The sequence below is a fragment of the Rhyacophila brunnea genome, unplaced genomic scaffold, assembly GCF_057557595.1.
Source record: "Rhyacophila brunnea isolate RB1 unplaced genomic scaffold, BYU_Rbru_1.0 scaffold_7, whole genome shotgun sequence".
Taxonomy (NCBI): domain Eukaryota; kingdom Metazoa; phylum Arthropoda; class Insecta; order Trichoptera; family Rhyacophilidae; genus Rhyacophila; species Rhyacophila brunnea.
In genome coordinates, this window is record NW_028233339.1 from 26050413 (window position 1) to 26076209 (window position 25797).

Consider the following 25797-nt stretch of genomic DNA (forward strand, 5'->3'; position numbering starts at 1 on the left):
AATTTAATGCCATGGTCCCATAATATAGCATCCAGAGTGCAGGGGTATTCCATTCACTTCGCAGGTTTTGTCATTTATATGGTGCTTATAAGTATATATTTTGTATATTTACCATATGTATACTAGTACTAATATACCTATAATATGATTAATGGTAACTTCTTTTGTAGGGTGAAAACTTCATATATTTTATATCGTGATACAATAGCATAGTAAATATTTGGAAATAGTAGGATTCATAATTCATCATCATCAGCCTGAAGCTATCCACTGTTGGATGAAGGTCTCTCTAAGCTGATTTCACTTCTCTCGGTCCTGTGCGTTGCGTTGCCACGTACTTCTGCAGAACTTTATCATTTCATCGATCCAGCTAGTTCTACCTTGCGGACGTTTTGTATCTCTTGGATACCACTGGATGACAAAATTTGTCCAACGATTTTCGTAGATTGATAAATAAGTACCTCAAAAACTTAACCTTTAGTTTTGTCGTATAAATAAGTACATACACTGCCATTGCGGTGATTACCGACGTACAGTCGGTTTGTTTAATCAAACGTATTTGGTTAGTTTTCAACGCCAGAGATTTTAGCAAGGCAAACTTACTTTTGACTTTCTGAAGCAAGAATGTTTTCCATTATATAAATATAAACAAATAATATATTATTGGCCCACTATGGTATAGTTAGTCGAGCACCCGTCTCTGACGCCATGAATGCAGAGTTTTAATCCCACGTCTTGCAAACTTACGTTGTTTTTAACGTATGTTTGATCTAAAAGAATAACTCAATGGGGTGAGGGAATCCCATTTCTCATTTTTCAAAAGTCTGTTAATAAAAATTTCACCCTATGGGTATAAAATTTGCTTTACTTTGAAGATTTTTTTATTGTTTTTACCAATCGAAGAATTTAAAGTACCGTGTTCTCATTTGCCTCATTTATGCGAGTAAGTGTGAACTCGGATCTCCATTCAAAGAATTTAAAAAAAAATACTCCTTGTACATAACTCATAATTCAATAAACTCAAATTAGCAGTCAAGAGTATAGACATATATGACAAAAAGAATTTTTAATTTATCTCTTTCGTTTTTGTGTAATTGAATTTCAAAATCAATTAATCGGAAACGCGTTCACACTTACCCCAGTGTACCTTATATTATTCTAACATTACTATACAAATGGATTATGACTATGTCAAAAGTATATTTTTTATAAAGTAGTTTATTTTTAACATAATATTAGTTATCATATGATTAAATAGCAATAATATACTGACATCCTACACTTAAGCACGTTCACGTGAGATGTCCTTACTGGTTAATATATGACCCGTGCGTTCAGGTTTATTTTGCATCTTAGAATACTAACCCTTAGTATATTCAACGCCTTTTAGATATCGTGATTAATAAATCAGAAAGTACAGCCTAGCATGGAAATGTATTTTCTAGGCATAACTTGTAGGTACATAATAAATATGAGACAATTGGATTAGGGTACAAAAAATGTACGCGTCTTATCAAGTTTGCTTTAAATCAAGCAAAAAAAAGAACACCTCTGAATAAATGTGGGTTATTCAGTGGTAATCATGAAATGTGGGGGGAGGTTATAAATGGCAGTTTATCACAATACAACGAACAGGACCAAAATAAATATTATCAAACAGGAGAAGCCTTCATTCAGCAGTGATAATGACATTCTACTTCACTATGTTTGATCCTTAATCATGTAGGCCTCCAGAGAGTGAAGGTTGTATTAACAGATTTTGTTTTTACGAGAAATGGATGTTAGCCACTTGCTCAATTTATTAGGTCCATACTCTGACTCTAAACACAAATTGGAAAAGAATATCTGTATTTTCCAGACCCAGGATTCAAACCCGGGACCCACAATATTATAAGCCAACGCTTAAGCAGCTCGACCATCGTGGACGATGATGACATTAATCCCAAAATATCTAGTAACAATATATTAGTATATCTGCTTGAAAACCATTAAATTTTGAAGCAACATAAAAAATAGGCATTAATTGAACGACATATCAAATAACTCTAGTAATATAATTCTGATGAAGGTACTTGAAAATGGTTTTTACTAACTAATGGTTGGCGTGAACTGCTTTTGAGAGAAAATTAAATCACCCCTCTAAAGCCTGAAAGCTTTGGGCAAGAGCGTCGCCTTTTATGGCTAGTCGATACATTTTGGCTTCAGGGGATAGAACCATAATGGAACATTTTACAACTTATTTTATTTTCTTATTAAATCGGTGATATAACAGTGTATTAATATTCATAAAATATCACTTTTAATTAACCTTTTCTTGAAAGCTTTTGTTTAATTTTCACAGTATTTTGTTTTTCTCTATTAAGCTTTTTGTAGTGTGTTTTGTACGTCCAATTCTTATTATTACTTGGAAACCTCCATAATAGTTGTGATTCAAAAAAGTAAGTAAACATTAATTTCGACAATGCCTTTGTTAAAAGGTATAATAAAAATACATTTACATTCAGACCAGTCAAAAGTATTAGAAATTTTTGATAGTTAGCTACTGAAATTTTTAGTAGATTTTATTTAGACTTAAGAAAACATAATAATTACAAGATAAAAAGTTATATACAACGTTTTTAAATTTTCTGTTGAATCATATAAACTTGACTTGACTAGCGTAAACGATCAAAAAAATTTGTACTTGATAGAAATAATACTGAAATGTCATTTTAATATTTCATATTGATTTCCATAGTAACGCACGTATATATTAATAATTTAGTTAATAGGTCCCCAGACCCCTAGCAACCAATAATAGTGGATTGAATTACGGATTTCTTCCGAAAATTAACTGAAACTCAATTCTACTTGAAAATGGCTAAAAGTATATAAAAAATGCATTGGCATCGTGTTCTGATATATTCTAAAAGTATGAAATGTCTAGCTAGTCGGGAAGTTAGTTAAAAATCGATTACAAGATTTGTACTGGATAAACAACCACCGGACAAATAAGAATACAAGCTAATAAACGTTGTAAAAAATATGTGTGTAGGTTTATATTAGTTTTTGCCTAAGTAGGTACACCATTATTATTATGAACATGAACGAAAATATAATTGTACAATAATTTATATGTATTCTTAAAAAAAATCTTATTTAACCCTGTTATGCTCCAGCATTTAATCATGGGGCTCAGGGTAGATCGTTCTCGTACTGACGCTGCATGATGTCGACCATGGTGCCAAAATTTACGTGGCTACGTCACAAGAATCACAAAATTCTGACTAAAACACCTGTTCCAGCTTCGTGAAACGTGATCACATAATATTAGTATACCAAGGAATGAAAGGAAGGAATGCTCACGAACTCGAATGTTTGAAGAAACATAAATTCTCATTCTCAAGTTATAAATCAAACTCCTTGAGACTCAGATGCAGATGTACAGTTTCCCGTTTAATATTCGGCATTAAGCCTTCACAGAATACAACGATGATTTCCATGCGACAATATTATTATCTTGGTTGAATGCAAACTATACGGAAGCCAAATTTGCTTGAAAGACTCCTAATGTCGGCAACCGTGGCACCTAAAAATAATTTTAAACTTGATAACTAAATCGACAAGTAGTCGGGAAATCTGCAAAAGAATCCACATCATTTAAAATAAATTACATAGATATGATTTTTGTTATCTATAACGACTTTTTAAACACATACATTATTAGAAGAAAATATTATATATTCTTAAATAAAAAGATTGGAAATAGCAAGTTTTTTGAGTAATATTAAAATATTATTACTATAGACACTGATTTAATCCAATTATAGTATTATTTTAATAATTTCATCTAGCCCAATGTCAAAATAACCCAACCCAAGACGGCTAAGTATTCATAATGCGTGAAGGTCGAATTTAGCACTTAACATAATTTAGACTTATGATAAAAGCCATGATTAATTTATACGGCACGATTATAATATATAACAAATAATAGTCCCTGACCTGTTTAACGATTCAAAGCCTTAGGTACTGATAATTTGAAAAATAAGAAAAATATTTTCACATCTATTTTATTTCGAACACTACATTTTATAATATAAACTGTTTTTTGTCATTAGTTATATTAACTATTTAAATTAATATTCAATTTTATATAACTGGCGGCAACCTTCGTACGTTAATATAATGATATATTTTACCAACTGAAAGTGGTTTATAATTTTTGTTGATTGAGGATTGAAAATTATTAGCACTTAACAATAGTTTTTTTCATAGATGGATTTTATATAATATATTATATACTCGTATATATGCAAACACATATACATAAATACATATTATTTCTAACACTACAACATGCCACGAGACCCAATGTAGTAAAAGAAGTGAAACAATCCTTTGAGAATATCACTTAAATATATTGTTACCTCATCGGGAATCAAACCCGGAGTGTCTTATGCACTGGACTGCGATGACAGCAGTACTTAGTGTATTACTACATAGTGTATTAGTGTACTTAGTGTATTAGTACATAGTGTAGTACTTAGTACTCAATATCAAATAACGTAATATCCTCAAAAACACTTTTTTTAAATTACCATAATATAATATAACTCAAATCTTTCATACGAGTATATCAGATGGTGAGCTTTTTGATTTAGCTATAGATACAGCTTTTTAAGGGTGTCAATTTTTTTACAATAATTATTTATTTGAGAAATTATTTCTATTTTATATAGTTTAGTCCGAATATTTTTGTTTTAATGCTACAACATTCCATTATACCCAATGATTAGTAATAAAATAGTATAAAGCCTCAAACATTATAGTGTAAAGACTTTTTTAGAGCAAAACCATTAACTATTACCAAAATAGACACTGTGATATTAGCAACGCTGGTGAAGAAGACAAATTTGGAAGAGTGGAAATTCCTAACATGGGAAAAGGACATTAATATAGTGGATGGACGACATTAAGGATATCCGGAGTAAATGGATAATAGCACAAGCAGTAGGACAAAGTAAAGTGGAAGAAATATAAAAACTTACTCTTAACCCAGCAGTTAGAATCACAACAATAAAGAAGGCGTGTTAACTTAAACAAGTATGGTAACTAGACGTAAGCTTGTAATTTTTGTTCGATAAAAAATTGCTTTGATTTTGTCAATGGACTAAATAAGTTAGTAAAGCCTAAATGTTCCTAATAAGACACATTTAAACCCAATTTAGTAGTTGACATATATATATTTAATGAGCTTATTATTAGTGTGTGTTCAACTTTAATACAATATTTTTTTAATGTGTATGTGTGTGATATTCTTTTCATAAATAAAATTTTGAATTACAATTTTACAAATTTATTTAAAACTATCTCAAAATATATCACCTTATTTCTAATAATTTACAAGAGTACAATATAAAAAATACATGCAAAATATACATATACCGGCAGTGAAAGACAGATAGGTATTTTTTCAAATAAAAAAACGGCATGTAAACTTAATGTAGTTAATAAACTATTTTTTATATTCAACGAATAATTTCATATATAATATAAAATATATTTCTATTTAATTGTGACTAAATTAACTAGTGATTCTTACAATTATCATTGAAGCGCTTTCTAAAATGCGTTATTGTTTAAGAATATTTTAGAGTTTACTAAAAAGACTCAAATATAAATCGACTGGACACGTCATAGTTTGAATAAAATACAATTTTCTGGACAAATCTAATTATCCAGTGTGGTAAGCAAAAGGAAAAAAACGCACAAAAAAATGAATCTAGTACGAATGAATCTATCATGACAAAATAGTAAATGAAAATGTCGTATTTACGACGATAATTTTTGAACTTATACTTCTTTAGGCGCGTTTGGAAAATCAGATCAGAGTGTATTTTATTATTCATATAATTTATTTTTTCACACAAAAATAAACGCACTCGATTGGATTCGAACCACCGATTGTTCGATTATCAGCCAAACGCACTAACATTACGCCACAGTATGATACTCCAATCGTGACGATTATACAGTTTAATATTATAGTTTAGAATTGTTCCATTGCCTAGGCAGCGAATTTATTATTTTGTATACTTACCTATATAAATGTACCTTTATCTTGATTTAAGTTAATATACCGAGTTCGTAGTCGTACGTATCGAGTCAATGAAGCAAAATAAGTCTTGACTTAAAATCTTTTAACTTTCTGTTTTTTTTTTAAACTTATTTAGTTTTTTTTTATGTTGAATTGCCCACGGTTACCTAAGACAATATCCCAGACAGCCTGGCTACGTATTTGATACGCGAAATTTGTTTTTCCGCAGACAGTGGCATTCGGTAGAAAGATTTGAGGGCATATTTCAAGACCGCCAGTCGGACGCGACGCCCCCGGAAGAACACAATAATAAATTTATTCTTGTTCTCACTCAAACTCGTATCTGTACTTCCGATAATTCTAAATTCTCATCGTCCTATGCATTATTACACTATGCCTTCCAGTTTCATAAATTTGATATTTGTAAATAAAAATGAAGCTTTTAATATATTTGTATACTCATCCATTAGTACTGTCGAACAAGAACTTCTTGTCCACGTCATGTTATAACTGTGAACTAACAAGCCCCTCCTGTTTAGTTAATCGCACTTCCATTTTCAAATGAGGAATGTCCCTAAATTTATCATTTCATTTTACGCTTCCGTGGTGTACAGATCTATAAATTTACGTAATTTGATGCTTTTTATAATAAAATATGTCTAAAACGATCAGGAAAAATATTAAAGTATTATTAGTAAACTTTTTGTTTGTTGCGAAGAAGAAAGGGAGTCGTACCTAAAAAGAAAGCCGATACATTATTTAAACACGCGTTGCCGCCATGACAGGTATGTCATTGAGAAATCTTTTATATGCGACTATAGCGACTTCCGGTTATCGACGATATCGTATTGTCGGACAGTTGTAACGCGATGAACTTGTCACCTAAAGAAACCATAAATATACTTTCTTAACTGGCAACACCAAACTCATGCTGGCTGCAAATAATCAACGGCCGGAGCAGACAAGGTGGGGGGACGTGGCGGCGGGGGCAAGAACACGAGTGCGTGGGAGGCAACTTCCTTCTTCTGGTTCGAAACGTTCTACGGGGCGGACGCGCTCGTGCCGCGCAACGCGGTCGTGTTAGGAGCACACGCTTCAACAATGGATGGCATATTTCCATACCCGTGTCGAAGGGTAAAGTGCTAGTGTCATCTTCACCCGGGAATACACCCCTTGGACTTGGAAATGGAAGGACGTTGAGGAGGGCTCGATGCATGTAAATATGTAATCATAAATTGTGTCTAGGTTAGTGCCATTTGCTGGTGACGGAGACGCTCCTGTGAGAACCTCCGTCCCACTTCTTTTATATATAATCTTTTGTAAACCTTCGCTGAAATAATCTCTCATTAAATGTAACCGCATTTCAGCGATATACTTTGAAACCTCTTTCACTTATCAACCTAGAGTCCCAGTAAACACATGGTCTTTTGCAGCTGTTTCCCTCCCAAAGAAAAGCTAGCTGGCGTCCAACCCTGTTGGACGGGGGTACCTCAAAGGTTGAAGGAAACGTGCAAGCCTAACTCCAGACTCCTGGGGAGTCTGGGAATCCACGCCAAGGGAGTTGCTTCCCGGCGTGGGGTTAAGCTGTTCCAAATTGAATCCGCCTCATACTTTATTTTTGTTTATATGTTACATTTGCGCCTCCAACGCGATTTGGACGGTGAAGTTGGTTTCATGTTTCCTGTGCCTTGCGAGAGTTTTTGTCACCAGCATTCAATCATATTATATGGTATATTTGTATGTATTTCTTCCGTAGTGCATTTTGTCTAGTTAGCCGAGCGGTTCTGGAATGTTCTTGAATCACGGAACATTTGTGGTTGGGTATACCAGAAGTGAGCGACTGCGCGCATTCTTAAAAAAAAAATGCGGGCACTTCTGGTTGAACATTCACAATAGCAGGACGCACATTACTTGCGCTCTGCCATAGTAACTTAGTTAACTTTACTCAGTTTTAGTATTGATAATAGTAACATTAGTGTGGTTTTGAAAATGTTTCTGCATTGTGGAAATTAATTTTTATTTATTTGACACGATCAAATAAGTGACGACACGTGATTTTGTGAACGAGTGTGAAGTTTTTGAGGGAGCATTTCCGCTTTCTACCCGCATGGATGGTTGGTTAGAATCCAACATCCGCCTCACATCCACGTTTATCTGTGCAATCCATGCACACTGACAACTTTTGCGTTAATCATTTAACGCGCTGTGTATAATTAACATGTTGTGCCTTCCAATATACTGTTATAGAATTTATTGAAAAGCACATGTTCGTGGATATCAATCATCATAATCAAGTCAGGAAACTTGAGACTAATGGTGAAAGACGACGGAGAGGACGTTTTTATTTTCATTCCCTGCCATACACCCAGGAGGCACTCTAGGATTTTTCACGTTGGAGGAACGTGAAGTCGCTTCTGAAGGATGTTGGATAAGACGTAGAAGTCACGTGGCCTTCCAGTTCACGACGATGTTCGACGTTCTCAATCAAAGCTAAGTCTTCCTGCAATTACTTAAATGAATTCTCGTCTATAAAAAGATTAGCTTGAATGAAAACTTACAAGATAGTCAGACTATTGTTTCCATTTGGTCACATAGCATATCTTGTGCGTCCTCAGATTAATGGTAAAATTTATTTTTTGGTTCGATCCAAATAACAATTTCAGTGGAGATCGTAATTTCGTAACAACTTTTTGTTACAAAATTCACGAGCGCTCACCTCTTGCCAGAAAAGGGCAGAAGTCACACCGACTCGCGTAGGATTTTTTCCTTTGCGCCGTGCCGTAATTAATTTCGAGTGTTTTAATATTTGTAGTGCGGGTCATTCCAGAATATTCGGTTAAGAATTGTGTGATGTCATTGTAGTTACGTCATGCTATGTTTAGTCATAGGTAGGATTAGAATAATTTTACAATGAAATTATTTCAGGATAATTATTATTGTATTTCTCTGTAAATTGTGTGCCAGTTTGTTTACTCAGTTTCGATCAGTGTATAGGTCGGTGGTTGTTCGTTGTGGCTTGGTGCATTTACGTTTTAGTATAGCAACAAATAATACTCATATTCCGTAAAAAGATATGTGATAGCTAGTACACAGCTAGCAATTAATTTATGGTGTGGATGTAGACATCCGCATCATTTTCCATTTAGTATATAAGACTTGGCTAGTTTTATGTTACTTTCTCGAAATGGTATGGTCAAACGTTAACGACGTCAAAAATTTTGTGGTTCCACGCGGAGGTTTGTTTGAGTTTCTCAAGGTGCCTTTTGGTACCAAAAACTCGAGCGCGGAGTTACAAAGATTGTCTGACAGTTTGTTCGGCCCGGAATTCGAGGCCAAGGTTTTCTGTTATATTGACGACGTGATAGTGATATCTGAAGACTTTGATAGCCACATGAAGTTACTAGACCGCGTTTTTGAAAAGTTTAAACAATCAGGCATGACTATAAATTTCTCTAAATCAGAATTTTGCAGAAAAGAACTAAAATACCTAGGTTATGTAGTAAATGAGGAGGGATTACACTGTGATCCAGTGAAACTTGACAGCGTTAAGAACTTTCCCGTTCCCAAGAATTCTCGGGACGTGAAGTCGTTCTTAGGACTTTGTTCATATTATAGAAGATTTATAGACAACTTTGCCAAGGTGGCAAGTCCTTTGACAGGCTTGACAAGTGTCCGCAAGGGAGCTTCCGCGTTCACTTGGTCAGATGAGGCTCAGGCGTCGTTTGAGGCACTCAAACTCGCACTGACCTCAGCCCCAGTCTTGGCATGTCCTGATTTCGCTAGTCCGTTCACTTTACATTGTGATGCTTCTAACCTAGGGCTAGGATCGGTCCTCACGCAGGAATTTTCTGATGGCGAGCACCCGATTGCATTTTACTCTCGCACCTTAACAAAGCCTCAACGCAACTACACGACCACTGAACTAGAACTACTAGCTATTTTGGACAGTATATTTCATTTTAGGAGATACCTAGAGGGAAATAAGTTTACGGTAATCACTGATCACGCCAGCTTAAAATGGTTAACGACGCTTGAAAGCCCACAGGGTAGGCTCGCTCGCTGGGCAGCGAGACTTTCACAATATGACTTCTCAATAAAACATCGTCCAGGAAGGCTTAACACCGTCCCTGATGTATTATCAAGAAATCCAGTCGTGATTTCATCTGTTAGTGCTAGCAACACTGCAGACCCACCGGACCTTTGGTTCGAGAACTTAGTCAATAACGTGAAGTCTCACCCAGAAAAATTCCCGAGATTCAAATTTGAGGGAGATAAATTACTCAGGTTCAAGGCAGGAGATCTGCCCCTTGATGACTCTAATTGGAAAGAGTGCGTCAAGGGCGCGGATAGAACAAAACTGATCTCAGAGTTTCATAGTGGAAACACTTCTGTGCATTTTGGCACATTCAAAACTTTCAAGCGCATTTCCTCACTGTTCTATTGGCCAGGGATTTACAGAGATGTGAAGTTATTCATTAAGGGTTGTGCTATATGCAAAGCATATAAACACACAACTAATGCACCGGCGGGACTTATGTCGAATCCGAAGGAAGTCGACCGCCCGATGCAATCATTGTCGATTGACTTGATAGGGCCTCTACCTAAATCGAAGGAGGGATACATGCATATTCTCTCAGTTGTCGACGTCTTTTCTAAATATGTGTGGTTACACCCACTTAGAAAAGCTACAGCAACACCTATCATAAAATTCATTGAACAGGAGATCTTTCTTAAACATGGAGTACCCAACAGTATTCTAACGGACAATGGTCGTCAATTCATATCTAAAGAATTCAAGGCGTTCATTAAGAAGTATTCTATCCCCAAATTGTTCCTTAATGCGGTGTACTCTCCGCAAAGCAACACAGTTGAGAGATATAACCAGACAGTGGGTACCTCACTGGCAATCCTAGTAGGAAAGGATCAGAGACTCTGGTCGCAATATCTTCAAAGCGTGCAGACTGCGATAAACGCATCTGTAAACTTAGCAACCAAGTACTCCCCCTTTTTCCTCATGCATGGTCGAGAGATAATCTTGGATGGTCGTTTTCATCTTCCAAAAGACTATCTCAAGGCCAAAGACTCAGTTCTCCCCGCGGCAGCAGACTGTGCGCAGTATGCTGATCGCATACAGAACTTGCCGTTCGTCTTTGAAATCGTCCAAGCTCAGCTTTTGGAAAATTTTCAATCGAACGCCAAAAGGTATAATCTCCGAAGGAAAGATGCTGAACTTGTCGTAGGCCAGAGGGTCTGGCGTAAGAACTTCAGAATCTCAGATGCGGCAAATTATTTCAGCACCAAGCTCGCGCAACGGTACGTGGAAAATATAGTTTTAACTAAGATCTCTCCGTTGGTTTATGAATTAGGTGATCTGAATGGTAAGCCGTTAGGTCGATTTCATATAAAGGACATCGCCAAATATTAGTTAATAATTGTCTCGTCCAACATCATCGTTAGATATATTACTTCATATTGTGCCTTGTGATATACATAAGTCTAGTATAATTTGACATAAGTCTTTCAACATAAGACTTTGTCGTTAAGTTAAGTACAGTGAAACCTTGGTCCAACTACATTGACCATTGCGTTCACAGGGAGAATCAAAGTAGTGGTTGTTTGTGTTGGAAGGAATTCGATAGGTGAGCAAATTTTCGCTCAAGTGAGGGTGCGGAATTGTGTGAGATTTCGGTGAAAACGGAAATCTCACTAAACGCAGTTTTCATTTTTCATCTTTTGCTCCATGGTCACCATCACATTCCAAGGGACGTAATGTGTTGAAGGGGTGTATTACTGCTCTCTGTTTGCTGCAGAGGACCAGTCGCATATATACAACTTGTGGTTTCGACTTGCGTCACTTTGTGCCTGCCTACGGTGTGCGCGAACATCACCAAAGTCACAGTGCGCAATTCAATCTCTTTCTTCTTACTTACGTAACTCGGGTCAATTCACCATGGATCGATTAAACATTTATGGTAATTGACAATGCGAGTCCCAAGTCCAATACTTCTCATTCAAGTTGACACTCGTCGCGAAACACAATGTTCAGGATGTGCAATTAATGATTACACATTCCCGTTAACTTGTCGCTGACTTTGTCCACTCGTCTTCTCGAGCCAGTCAAGTGTGCTAAAAGCAGACAGCCAGCAGCACAACTGGTGAGACCTTACATAAACAAGCATCGATTTGGTCTTCATTGTTTCAAAAAGACTTGTCTATTCCTCATTTCTAGCGTAACACAGATTTCACATGCAGGAAGCATGAAAATCTAGTAGTGTTACTAGGTACATCACTACTAACCACTAACAAATGCAAATTTGCACGTCGTTTCAGTGCAAGTAGTCCTTAATAATATCTCCAAGCGCACATCAAGTGTTGCTAGGATATTATTCCACCTACTGAGAGAATCTTCTTGATGTCTCAAAGTCTGAATTAATTTTACTTACATGTTTATTTACTTAAGTTTTTGTGTGTGTTGTCCCATAGGCATAAACATCCATAAATTAAGTAAAGTGCGTTTTGATCGCACCATTGTAAGTAACATACTAACGGAACCGTTATCGTGTCATAACACATAAGGTCTCCATGTTAGCCGTCTGTGCATTTTCACGGGCACTTCACATGGTAGGTGGATGTGAACCCCTTTTCTACAGTCTATCTTCTTCCCTGATATGTCATATGTGTCTAGTTTGACCACCCCGTTCCTTGCAGAGTTCTGTGGTTGCACTCCCAACTGCCTCGGATCACCTATGATTCCCAGACAACGGACGTCGCTCTGCGTCTAATCCTGGAAAATTGCATTTGTTCAAGTAGCCTTGTAAGCTCCAAGCAATGTATATCCGTGCCCACGAATTCCAAGGGAGGACATTCATGCTCTTCTTCGTCATTTGGCGAAAGGGGTGATGGTCATACCACAGATTCCTCTGTGTTTGACACATGCTAGATGTACACATCTAGCGGTCTTTGTTTACATACTGTATTGTCACCTCAATATAAGTATAGTGAACGAAGTACTCGTACGATCATATTGTACAGCGATAGCATATAACCTATCCTTCGCACTAAGTACACTTGTCTGTACCGAATTCGAACAACAGTTTCCTCTGCGTTCGACACAAGCTGGATGGTAACATCAAGCGCCTTCTATGTACTGTGTTGTCATTTCGATAATAAGTATAGTTAAATAAGTGTTCAAACTTTCATGTTTTACATGATAGCACCAAAGCTGTCTCGTCTCTTGGAACATCAGTAAATGAATGACACGAATGGTTGTCTTGCAACTTACAAAGTTATGTACCCCTCCAAGGTACACGGCATTCATTATGTTTCACTGAGAGACACCCGCAATATGGCGTTCTGCATCGTATCGATGAAGGATCTACCTTACCGGGATTTAGTTATTATTAAATAGGGTAACATGTGCCGTCCCCTTAGTATTTAACAATATGATTTAGATTTACTATAATTTAGCATTTAATAATGTAGTTAAAATGCAACTGCAAACGTACCATCATCACCTGATCATGGTACTTACAAAAATAATGTAGCAGTCTGTGCCACACAAACTATGGTTAAAATCCATATTTTATGTCTTAACAAGTACACTTGAATCACAAAATGATCATACTTGCTAGTAATTTATAAGCAAAATGTAAATTCTTTCAATATGGAAAGAGCACAAATATGTCTGTTCAAAGACATCCATACCTGATGGGAATACCATGGAAAAACTGTACTCACTATGTGAAAATTATTGTGCGGTATGCACGATGAAAATGTATAAGATTCTATTTTTTTATAAAAAATGAATTCTCATATCATTGTTAAGAAATACTATAGTTGCGTTTCTACGTAACAAGATAAGCCTAACTAATGTAAGAAATGTTGTTTGTTTTGCATACAAAAGTTTGTTATCAATTTCAGAATTGCTGTATTCAACATAATGTTACATCTGGACGATGATTTCGTGTGCTAGCAGTAACGTAGAGATCCACAGGGGATAGACAGCAAGTAATGAGCACCATTGCGGCCATGAAATACGCTTGAACTCCTGCTGGTCTGAGACGTGCTGCGTCACAGCCTGTGCTGTGAATACCAGATGAAAGTTAAGTTGACCTCTTTGTAATGTTTCCCAACTATTGTAAACGTAGAGCTTGCATGTAAGTCATGCATATGGAATTTACGACACAACTCCGTAGAAAGAGTGTGTCTCTTCCAACAATGTAACCTTGATGTTGCGAACACGCAACGAGATCTGTACCAGAGATGTACACCCGATCTCACGATACAGATGAAATCGCTATGAAGGACACTAAGATGTTGTAAACTTGTAAATATAGCTTAATTAAAGCATTTAGTATAAGAGCTTGGCAGCTGTGAGAAAAACAACTGAGAGGTCTAGTCTCACTTGCTCTGTTTGTTTGGTCAATTCTCTAATTACACACCGGACTCTGTGTTGTGAGTCGTGTAATTGGGAGAGGGTCAATCCAGCTGGGAAAAGCAGTGTGTCCTGGCGCTGTGATATGACTGTTGATAGGAAGGTACTGGAAAAGTCCGTTCTGTCAAATTTTTAGGGTGCGCGACCAAGCAAACTCAAGTGGGGACCTCAAGAACCAACTCTTAATAGCTTAGTAATTCATATTGTCTAATACATATGAACGCTTGTGGTTACTTATTTCGCATAAGCTGGAAGCATTTAGAATTAATAATTTTCGGAAAAAACGACTCGGCATAAAGACCGGTCAACAAGATGTGTGACTCAACACGTCACAAAATTTAACATTATAGGCAAATGCAGATTTGGAGATGAGCCGTGGTGTGGTGGATCTGGCTAATCGCTGAGTAAATTCCCTACAGCTTCATGTTGCCCTTGGACATCTGTCACCTTGGCGCACTAGAGTAAGATCACGATAGTTTTAAGCAGCGACAAGGGGGCATATGCCTTAAAGGGACATGAGCAACTCTCAGATTGTCTGTTGTGGTCTGGTGGGAACCAGAGTGGAGTAGTATATAAACTAGATCATAAGCACACACCACACACAAGGATAGAGTACTGATGAAGATAGAGCTCTGGTTTTTATCAACACCACGGCTAGACAACGCTGATCGAAGTTTATAGGTTATAGATTCATGATAGATATAAACTTCTGCGCGCTCAAACAGAAATTTATTATTTTAATGGTAGTTCAATAAGCCAACGTGGCAATGAATGGTATTTTCTTGTATAATAAATTCATTTTCAGAGAGAGGTCCGAGCCCGCTTCACGCGGTTCCCCTTCAAGCTGCATCACTTGTGCATATGTCTTTCAGAATACCACACTTATCGTCACCGCTTAATTGCCACGATAAGCATCCGATGGTCTAGTAAACCATCCATTTTCAGATTCAGATAGTAAACAAGATGAGCTTGGAGAAGCTCGCGTCACGACATCGTACGTTGGTCACTCCAGGAGCAATTTAGACGTCAACATGAGGGAGCCCGAAATGGCATACCTCAGACGCGGAAGAAGGAGCGCTGAGAATTAGGTTCTCAAGCGCTGAGAATAAGTTGCATTAGCAATCGGTTTGCCTTGAGCTGTGGGAGGAAGCAGCGGCAAACTCAAAAAGTACCAGTTCAAGAAGGATAGACTCCTTTTAGAATGGGAAACTGAAGCTACATCTAGGTCTGGCATCGGTCAGGATACCATAGAAGTGGAGGAGGTCTGAAGAGCCCCACCACACTAGATAGTCGTAAGCGTGCCTAGACAGCACCGATAAACCTATCATTCCTGCCCTTGCGACATGCTTACATGCAAGGCCCACGTAGGGAGACAGAGGTCCAACGGTCTGTCAATTAGGAAACAACTTCTCAATGGAGAAGATTGTAAGAAATGTAATCAGCCAAGTAGCCGACGGCCTCATCAAGGATGAGTTCCGTCAAAAACTGTAATTTGATTACCGAACAATAGTCATATTGTTGACAGATACTTTAATTTGTAAAATTTGTACTGTGCAAAACTATATTTCTTAAAAAGGCCTCTATGTGATGCAAGGTAACCCCCCCAGAAGGATGGATGAAGGGAGCAAGGAGCGACGAGGAGACGTTGGCGCGCACTTCACCCGCACACAAGAGGGTCTGCGCTGGATCGCCGTCAGCAGCTCCGCCGTCAGCAGTTTCGTCACCTGCCCCGACCGTCCCACCTGACTGCACCAACTTCTCATCACCAAGAAGCGGAGAACGCCCCTGGCAGGAAATTGACACCCATGACTCAATTTCTTCCTGACCAAGCGGGTGATGTAACGCGATGAACTTGTCACCTAAAGAAACCATAAATATACTTTCTTAACTGGCAACACCAAACTCATGCTGGCTGCAAATAATCAACGGCCGGAGCAGACAAGGTGGGGGGGACGTGGCGGCGGGGGCAAGAACACGAGTGCGTGGGAGGCAACTTCCTTCTTCTGGTTCGAAACGTTCTACGGGGCGGACGCGCTCGTGCCGCGCAACGCGGTCGTGTTAGGAGCACACGCTTCAACAATGGATGGCATATTTCCATACCCGTGTCGAAGGGTAAAGTGCTAGTGTCATCTTCACCCGGGAATACACCCCTTGGACTTGGAAATGGAAGGACGTTGAGGAGGGCTCGATGCATGTAAATATGTAATCATAAATTGTGTCTAGGTTAGTGCCATTTGCTGGTGACGGAGACGCTCCTGTGAGAACCTCCGTCCCACTTCTTTTATATATAATCTTTTGTAAACCTTCGCTGAAATAATCTCTCATTAAATGTAACCGCATTTCAGCGATATACTTTGAAACCTCTTTCACTTATCAACCTAGAGTCCCAGTAAACACATGGTCTTTTGCAGCTGTTTCCCTCCCAAAGAAAAGCTAGCTGGCGTCCAACCCTGTTGGACGGGGGTACCTCAAAGGTTGAAGGAAACGTGCAAGCCTAACTCCAGACTCCTGGGGAGTCTGGGAATCCACGCCAAGGGAGTTGCTTCCCGGCGTGGGTTTAGCTGCTCCAAATAGCGGTCGGATCCACTCCTTTTGATAAGAAATTCTCATGTTCTACACCAGAAGGTGGCAAAGTTAGGTGGACGAGAGAGCGAGGTCGGAACGAGCGGCTTCAGAAGTATAAGTCTGATGTAGGTAAAGCTCATGTTACATTCATGTGACAAATCCTTCCTACATTATGTAAGTAATAATAAACAAAAGTCCTTTTCTTATATGTTACACAGTACAGTGAAACATAACTAACCCATGATTCCTAATCACAGCTCCACGCTCCAATGCCCGACGTACCACAAGAAATTGTAATCGCCACGTACATCCACTAAACTTTATCCATCTCTTAGGTACTACTGGACGACGGCATTTTTCCAGCAGTTTTCTGTTCGCCGCGTTGAACTCATTATTATTTCATCTGCTTAACAACCTATTATTACATCGCGTACTTTTGTCTGCTTCTATATTCATTAGTTTCTTTTGCAGTCTTTCCGCGTTATGCCCAACATGCACCTTTCCATGTAAAGTTGCGGTACTCGCATTTTTTGTATTTATCTTATATTTCGTGTCCATGTTTGTCCACTGGTAGCACACATTGGTTGAACACTTTACGCTTAATACACAATGAGATGTCACTTTTTAAGATAATATTAAGGCGCCCAAATGCACTTATGCCAGTTTGGTTCTGCAAGAAATCTCGTCATACGTACTACCGCCAATTGACATTTTTGTTGTCTTAACGTAGTGTTAACTTGCTCGATTTGAGTGCCATTGCTGAGGATCATTTTTGGTTAGACAAAGTAGTTTACGATTGATTACTTTTGTCTTTGAGGCATTTATCTTTAAACCAACATTTCGGCTTTTAAAATGAAATATTTAAGCAATTAATAAAATTTATTATAATATTCTATGAGTATTTTTTCATTAACTCTACCTACCGTTGTACTTATCTAGTTTAATAAAATCACTCTGCTCCTCTATCGGAGGTTCCCTTCTCTCCATCAACTGCCGATCAATAAATAAAGTTTTTTTTTAAGAATATTACCTATAATATGAAGACGTTTGAAGTACCGGACCACTCCCAAATTTTAATGGAATATATTGTCACCGTATCAACACATGTGTACCAATTTGTATCTCAAAGTTTACAGGAAGTAGGCGAAAAGGCTTTTAGAGCGGGATATAAAAATGTAACACAAAAACTTGCAGATTTTAACATATATTTTATATTATATAGTACGCACCGTGAGTGTAAAACCAAGACATGTGCAAAAGATATATTTTGGAGATATTAGGGTTTAAAGTTTTCGTTTTATTATGACAAATAGAGTTTCTAAAAAAAACCATAATATTTGGTTTATATCTACATTATATTGCATGTTCTTTCAGTTACTTCACTTTTACATTATCAAGTTCACGACTTTTGCATTTAATCCCGAAATTGAAAAAATTGCAGATGCCTTGATTTTACACTCACGGTGCGAGTAGAATAGGTTTTGCACGAGGTCGCTTCGTTGGTCGAAATATATGTACTTTATTGTAATTGCGTGTGGGTGAGTTTAGATAGACATTGATTTATAAATTCTTAAAACATGGTGTCCATGGATTTTTATAAAGTTTCTGAATTTTCTGGAATTTCTAATAAATTACGCTTTTTGTATAAAATTTATATTTGATATTATTAATACTGTCACATATTTCTTCGTTTTGTCCCCATATCATGTTGTGTTGAATTTATAATTTGCAAAGTTCACAATAATAATTACACTTTTCAAGATCAAAATAACTATGTCATCTAATAATGTTAAAATTTAAATAATTATGACAGCAGTGAAAATAAAATAAAAGAACACCAAATTGAAATCGAATCCAAAATATTTAAACTAAATACATATTATTTGGTAAAAATTCAAAATTGGAAGAAACAACAAACAGGCATACTTATATAAAATATGTAGGCCGTTATGTCATTTATTAGCAACTAATTATGATTCTCTTTTTAATTTCATCGGTTATAATAGAATTACCTTGACCTGTGATTAAAGTCATCAACGTCTCTATAAAATACTGTCATTAGATGTATAATTAAAATTTAACTTTTCTACGTCCCGTAATGTAAAATATTGAGATACGAGTTTGGGTCAAAAGCTGCTACGACTTATTACAGTTCCTATGCGTGCCGTAGTAATTCCGTAGCACGTATTATTTAAGAGACCTCTACGAAGCGGTGGCGTACGACAGAGACGGCGATAATGGAAACTCGTATCACCCGTCTTTATCGTTCACAGACACAGCCACAATGTCAGATATTATGCACACACGGTAAACAAACAAGAGTTTACGCACACTTATGGGGAAAATTTATAACATGAAGTATCTGTACAAGGTTTAGCCGAAACATAGAACTATAAATTCATTCTTCAGTAGTTTTTTACACATACTACATTTATCAACTTTCATAGTATAGAAACTAGCATGTTAGTAAAATTGCAATACTTCTTCTTTTCCTAGACCAGTCGTATTAGATTGGAAACGCTTTGGACATTGGGTCGCTTTCAGGGATTGTGTACTATCGTGCAAATCTTTTTCTGTCCACTCTCTACTGCTCTGTACCTTTCTTTGCATTATGAGATATTTAAAGCTTACTTATTATTCAGTAATGTAGTGAAAAATATTGGGCCAATATGCAATAATCATGCAAGGATCCCAAATAGTCTTCATAAAAAAACGTCCAAAATATAAATCAAGCTCTTCTTTTAAATTCATTTCACATTCTGAATGTCCGAGAATGTGCTCCGAGAAGGAAGATATGCTCAAGTCGGTCCAACCAGCTATTAGGCCTATCGGGTCATCCGACTTGGTCGCCACAAAGGCTAATTACATTGCATTATTTTTTTTTAAATGCGGTGTGTTATTGCAGACATGAAGATCTGTTCACGTAGTTTTGTTCATCTGTATTTTTTAAGCTTTGTTTTTTGTATCTTATTAAATTAATTTATTTTTGTTGTCTCCGTGCCTTTCTCTCCCATAGCACTTTTTATTAAATTACGTCTTTCATTAAACTCAGTCAAAGCTCGCTTGAGAGCGTGGTGATCTCAGTCTTGGGAATCTGCTCCTGAGATATTCCCAGAATTAAACAACTTCTGATGCTTACAACCAAACATAGGGCCTCATGATACGCTCAATTACGACCGAGTGTGGTGCGGAGCGGTTTGGTTTGGAGGGTCCACGTGTGTGTTCTTCCTTCAAAAATTTTCTCCGGTGTAATGTTGAGAGCATTTTTTCTATCCTTTTATTTTTAATCTATATTTGTTCGTGAATGCTATAATTTTTTTTAAATTAAAAATGAATTAAAAAATTAGGGCCCCTTATTTGCATATTCTTCCGATGAGCTAGCTAGGCCACTATTCTCATTGCCAAAAATGTTGCACCGACGCTCCGTGCGGTTAAGTTAAGTTATCGACAAATTTAATGTGTTTCTTTCTTTATGCATGCTGTATGCGATTAATGGTGGTTATAAATTATCTTGGCTCAATGAAAGTGATTCTTAAATCCTCCTAATTGGTAATATGACCAGTTCGGGAAAGTTAACTAATGCATAACGGTGTTTATTTGTTTACTAACAAAAATCGCATAAACTTACATACATTATTAATAAACTCAATATATTTATTTTACTTCAAATATATATGATGTATGATGTTTTAAAAACAAAATTATAATTCACTGTTTAATTATAGTCAGTACAAAATGAATACAAAATGAAAAAATATATATCGCCACTGAGTATACCTACACAATATACTGGAAGTAGGCTAAACTGCTCAAATCATTTCAAATTCATGTCAGTTATACGGGTCAAGTCTTCGCTGCGGACCCACAAGGGAAGAGTCCAGACTGGAAGTCAGAAATATGTTGGTTAGAAGTGGCTGAAGAGGGGCCGCAGAAGATTGCGCCGTCTGGATGAAAGTGGTGAAAAGGAAGGCGAGGGCCAAGTCGTGCTGTGAAAAAAAAAAATAATAATAAGAAAAACGTAAAAAATAACATAGTGTTCTATATTGGAACTGAAGTCAGTGGCCTAATGGTAAGAGCACACGCCTGGCAAACGAAAGATTTTTATTTCTGAGGCTTTTTGAAGTTATATAATATATTTGATTGCTAAAGCCTCAGTTACTAATAAATTAGGACTATAAAATTTGAATGCCTACTTTGTTGATATATTATGGACATTTTAGCTCTAAACCAAAGTGGTATACTGACTACGAATGCCTAAAAACTGTCAATAAAATATATTCAGAACAACAGTTTCATGTTTGGCATAATTACATAATTAATGATATAAAAGATTGGCTGTACGGTTTTGAATTGCCGGGAAAATCTTTCCAAGTGGTTGTGAATATGAAAATGTTTGTGTCGGGAGTTTGTGAGGGTGTTTGACTGTGTGTGTAAGGGGGTGGCCAGGGAGGGCGGCAGCTGACTGGGCCTGAGCAGCGTCAGTCAGTTCGAACCGAGCGCTTGAGCAGGGCGGACGTTCGCCGGGCGCGCCGCTATAATCCAGCGTAAACATCTGAGCGTGAAACCAACCCGCCATTCAACAACTCGCTACGATCCGAACACGAAAATCGCGAGATCGGACGCCGCGTCGCCAGTCCACCGAAAGACGTCGGTCCAAGCGGTCGTCTCCAGCGATCAGCGAACCTCCGCGATAATTTTATAACAAGTGCCCCCCGTGTGCGCGGTCCATCAAAACCAACGCGTCGAATATTTTTACAATTATTTTACGAAAACATTTTTTTTACCGTTCATTTTTATACGTTAAATATATAACTCATATTATTATTTCATACAACATTAAAATATAACAAATAAAACTCGACTCTTTTTTAATTCGAAACGTTTTGCGCTTATAATATGTATTATAAATTTAAAATTATTCGTAAATAAAAATAAAAAAAATACACATCTCTGTGATATAAGAAAAGAAATATTAAATATAATTGATAATACCCTTAAAAAGTTTTAATCATTTTAAACAAAAACCGGCATAATACGGCCGCTTAAATAATCTCTTCTTAATTATTGTTAAAAATTAGAGATATATAGATATTATATCGTTATTAGTACTACTATTTTTGTACTTTTCTTACATTCAACACCTGATTTCAAATAACGTATACTTGTGGGGCGACTTTTCGGTATACCGAGGCGATACACAGTAGGACTTTGGGAGTATAAATCCGAGGAGTGCGAGTCGAAGGTGACCCTGCATGAGGTTCCTGGCCGCGCCCTACGCCCTAAGTCGCAAGCCCTAGAGCTCGTCCTCGCTGGCATACGGCCAAAGAATCGACAACCTAGCCCAAGCTTTCCGGACGTGAGCGCCATTGATTTTACTCAATAGAGCACGGTGTCATCTGTGACATACATACTTCGTTTTCGCATCAGCTGGAATACACTAAAGGTAATAAACAATTTTATTTATCTTTTTTTAAATGTAAATAATCAATTACTTAATTCATTTCTATTGTTTACAAAATCAAATGAATAATAGACAATTAAAAAAATATTTTTATTGCAATTTAATTTCATTGTCGTACCTAATGTTTTGTTTACTGTTTCTTTTATATAAAACAATTAATAGTTTTTTTTTTTAATAATACAATACATTTTAAAATATTACTTGAATGGTTACAGTCATTCAATAAATATTTAAATGTTCATTATTGACTTTTTAACCAACATATTAAATTTTTATCATTAATTAGATGTCTGTTAACAAATTTCATAGTTAAACATTATCATTACGTATTATTTATATGAAATTGCTTGTTTAAAATCTTTGATTACTTTTTTATGTAAACTTTTTAATGTATCCTAGTATTTTTACCATTTTTTGATATACTTTTCAACCACAAAAGCTTTTGTTATTAATGTTTGCGAACGTATTTTACTGTAGCTTTCTATTATCTGAATATAATTATTACTACAAAATAGTGGAGAAAATATTACTTTATAGATAAAATGCAACTTTGAATAAATAATAGAATTAGGTTTATGATTGTTTTTTTAATATTTAAATATTATACCTTATTACGTTCAAAAGTATAATGTTACTTTTTAATTATTTAAACGTTACGTTAATAATTTCATTTTATAACGTATTGTATTTATCATGGTGTGAGTTGTACAGTGTTAGTATTAGTATAGAGCTCTGAAAGCGACCCGATGTGTCCACTCGTTCGTCTATTTCTGGGTTAAAGTTTAAACTGGGTAACTGGGTGGCTAATATTAACGCGGAATTTTACGCTAACTCCAACACCGCCCGTATTGTCGTGGTCATTCGCTTTGCTATTTTTCAGTTGGTCGGCCTTATTTATAGCTTTAACGATCTTCTGGACGTTTCAGCGAAATATACCATCTGGAATCGATTTTATTGGATTGTTTTATTTGTTTTGACTCGGTGGGCCGTTCTGTAATATGTAGGTGAATGAAGTTTACGGCATTTCTTCTATATATACAATATCTCAACATAGCTTAATATGTATGATACTCAACATCAATGCATTCTTCTGTATAATTTTTACAATTTCAGTAACGTCAAGATAAAATGAGACAAACTAAGAACGTGAAATTTAGTAAAATTGTATACTCACTACTATTTAATCTTTATTCGAAAGAAAGAGGAAGATAATCTGTAGTTGACGTATTTCTCACCAATTTTAAAATATCATAAGGATAGGTGAATCTCAATTTCATATGTTTGACTTGACCTCTTCTTTTTAATTAGAACCGAAGGTGTAATTATTTATTTATGTACAACAATAGCAATACAAAACAATAGCTACATAATGTATAATAGCAATGCAATACTTAAAACAATTATTATAATTACTGTAGGACTATATATTTGATTTTTATAGTACACAATTAATTTATTTCAATATTTATAATTCTTGGTGGAACGACATGTAATATGAAATTAAAAAACAAAGTTCATAATATTTAGTTATAATTTTATACATATTCCACAAGTATTATATATTACACCCATGATCGATTTCATCTTAACGGATATTTTAAACTGGTACTACAATTCTGAACATAATATTATGTAGTAACATGTTTATGCATAATTAATATGGTGTATAATTATAATATGTTATCAGTAGGTAGGCATCTATATTATACTATTGCAATAAGTAAAAACAATTAAATTTACGTTATCTGAGTTTGTTGTTAATCCAAATTTCTTTTGAATTATTTTTTTGCTGAAATTGTGAAAATCATTTTTAATTTGTTAGAATTTAATCCTAATCATATAACAATGTTTGCTAGCATTGTATGGCATTCACAACATTTTTCCACTGTATTTTCTTGTGAACATTAAAGCCTCATCATATTCAAAATCATCAGCTCAAATAGCTATAAAATTATGATATCTTTACAGATATATAATAAATTTATAAATTAAACATACGAAAACAGCTTTGTTTATTATTATGTTGCATGTGCAATACTTATAGATAATATAGCCGCTTATCAAAATAGTATTTTTTTTACTACGTGCGTTTGTACGACCGGAAATAACTTGTTACGTTATTTTTCAACTTCCGTGATCTCTAAAAAAACAGCATCCGGCAAAATTATCTTTCCTGTCTGCTTGTCAATACGCAATTTGTTGTCCAATTTATGAAAAGTGAGCGAAACTCTCATATTCTAAAAATCTAAAATAACTTACTGGTAAATATCAAACCTATATGATATTAAGATACCTACCTTTTACCGTTTTTATTATTATTTATACTTGTGTCTACATTAATAACATAATAAAAACAAAATGATTTTCTTTTCCAATACATTGTCATTTTTTTGAACTATACAATAATGGACACATACGAATTTATTTATTCTATACGGCATCTTAAAACATTCTTAATCAATGGATGATAATTGTGGTAATGAGTTTGAAAATCGATTGTATTTAAGCCAAGGTCATTTACTTTGAACATTATATATCTCCACAGTAACCCTATATTAAAAACGTTTTCTTTTATTTTTGTCAACCTACATTCCATTTTCATGGGGTTAGAACCGTATTTTACGGTTTACTGAAGTCTGATTCTCGACTAAATTTTTAGTCTATTATGCCCAGAACTTTTTCTAAAAAGCTGCCCTACGATTTATGTATATAAATTACATGACACGATTATAAAATGCAACTACTCATATACACTATATACAAAGTTTTTTGTGCATACTTTCAAAATAGGCTAATCAAAACAAGTGTTCATATATTATTATTATTATAGGTAACTACATCACAAAAAATCTTAAAACCTGTATTTTATATCTCTGTAATCTCAAACTATAATTTAAATTATTTAATTTGAAAGATATGCTGTAAAATATCAGTACCTAATATTAAAAAAAATAATTGAAAATTGGCATACTAGAGTTTATTTTGAAAATATATTAAAACTGTTGAAATATAATAATATAGTATATTTTAAATACTCTGCTATTTTCAATAGTTATTTCTGTATCATTAAAGTTTGCTACGTAAACGAAACGCGCATTTAATCTTGGTAATATTTTGAGGATACGAGTTTGTATTTCTTAGGATTTATGACTTGACCGTCGTTCAATCATAAACCATGATTTGCTCCAAAGTCTTGGTCTACGGTGGCTGAATTTCTCATGTCTATCTTATTAATCTATTCAGAGTATATAGAATATT

General features: G+C 35.7%; 1 protein-coding gene across 1 annotated transcript in view; it reads left to right on the top strand.

Moving 5' to 3' along the window:
- Positions 1-21710: 21710 nt before the first annotated feature.
- Tob (Transducer of ERBB2) overlaps positions 21711-25797 on the top strand; it is a 92252-nt gene continuing 88165 nt past the window's right edge. Inside the window, exon 1 of the mRNA XM_085957525.1 lies at positions 21711-22521. The gene's annotated coding sequence lies outside the window, so the exon portion shown is untranslated. The remainder of the gene's footprint in view (positions 22522-25797) is intronic.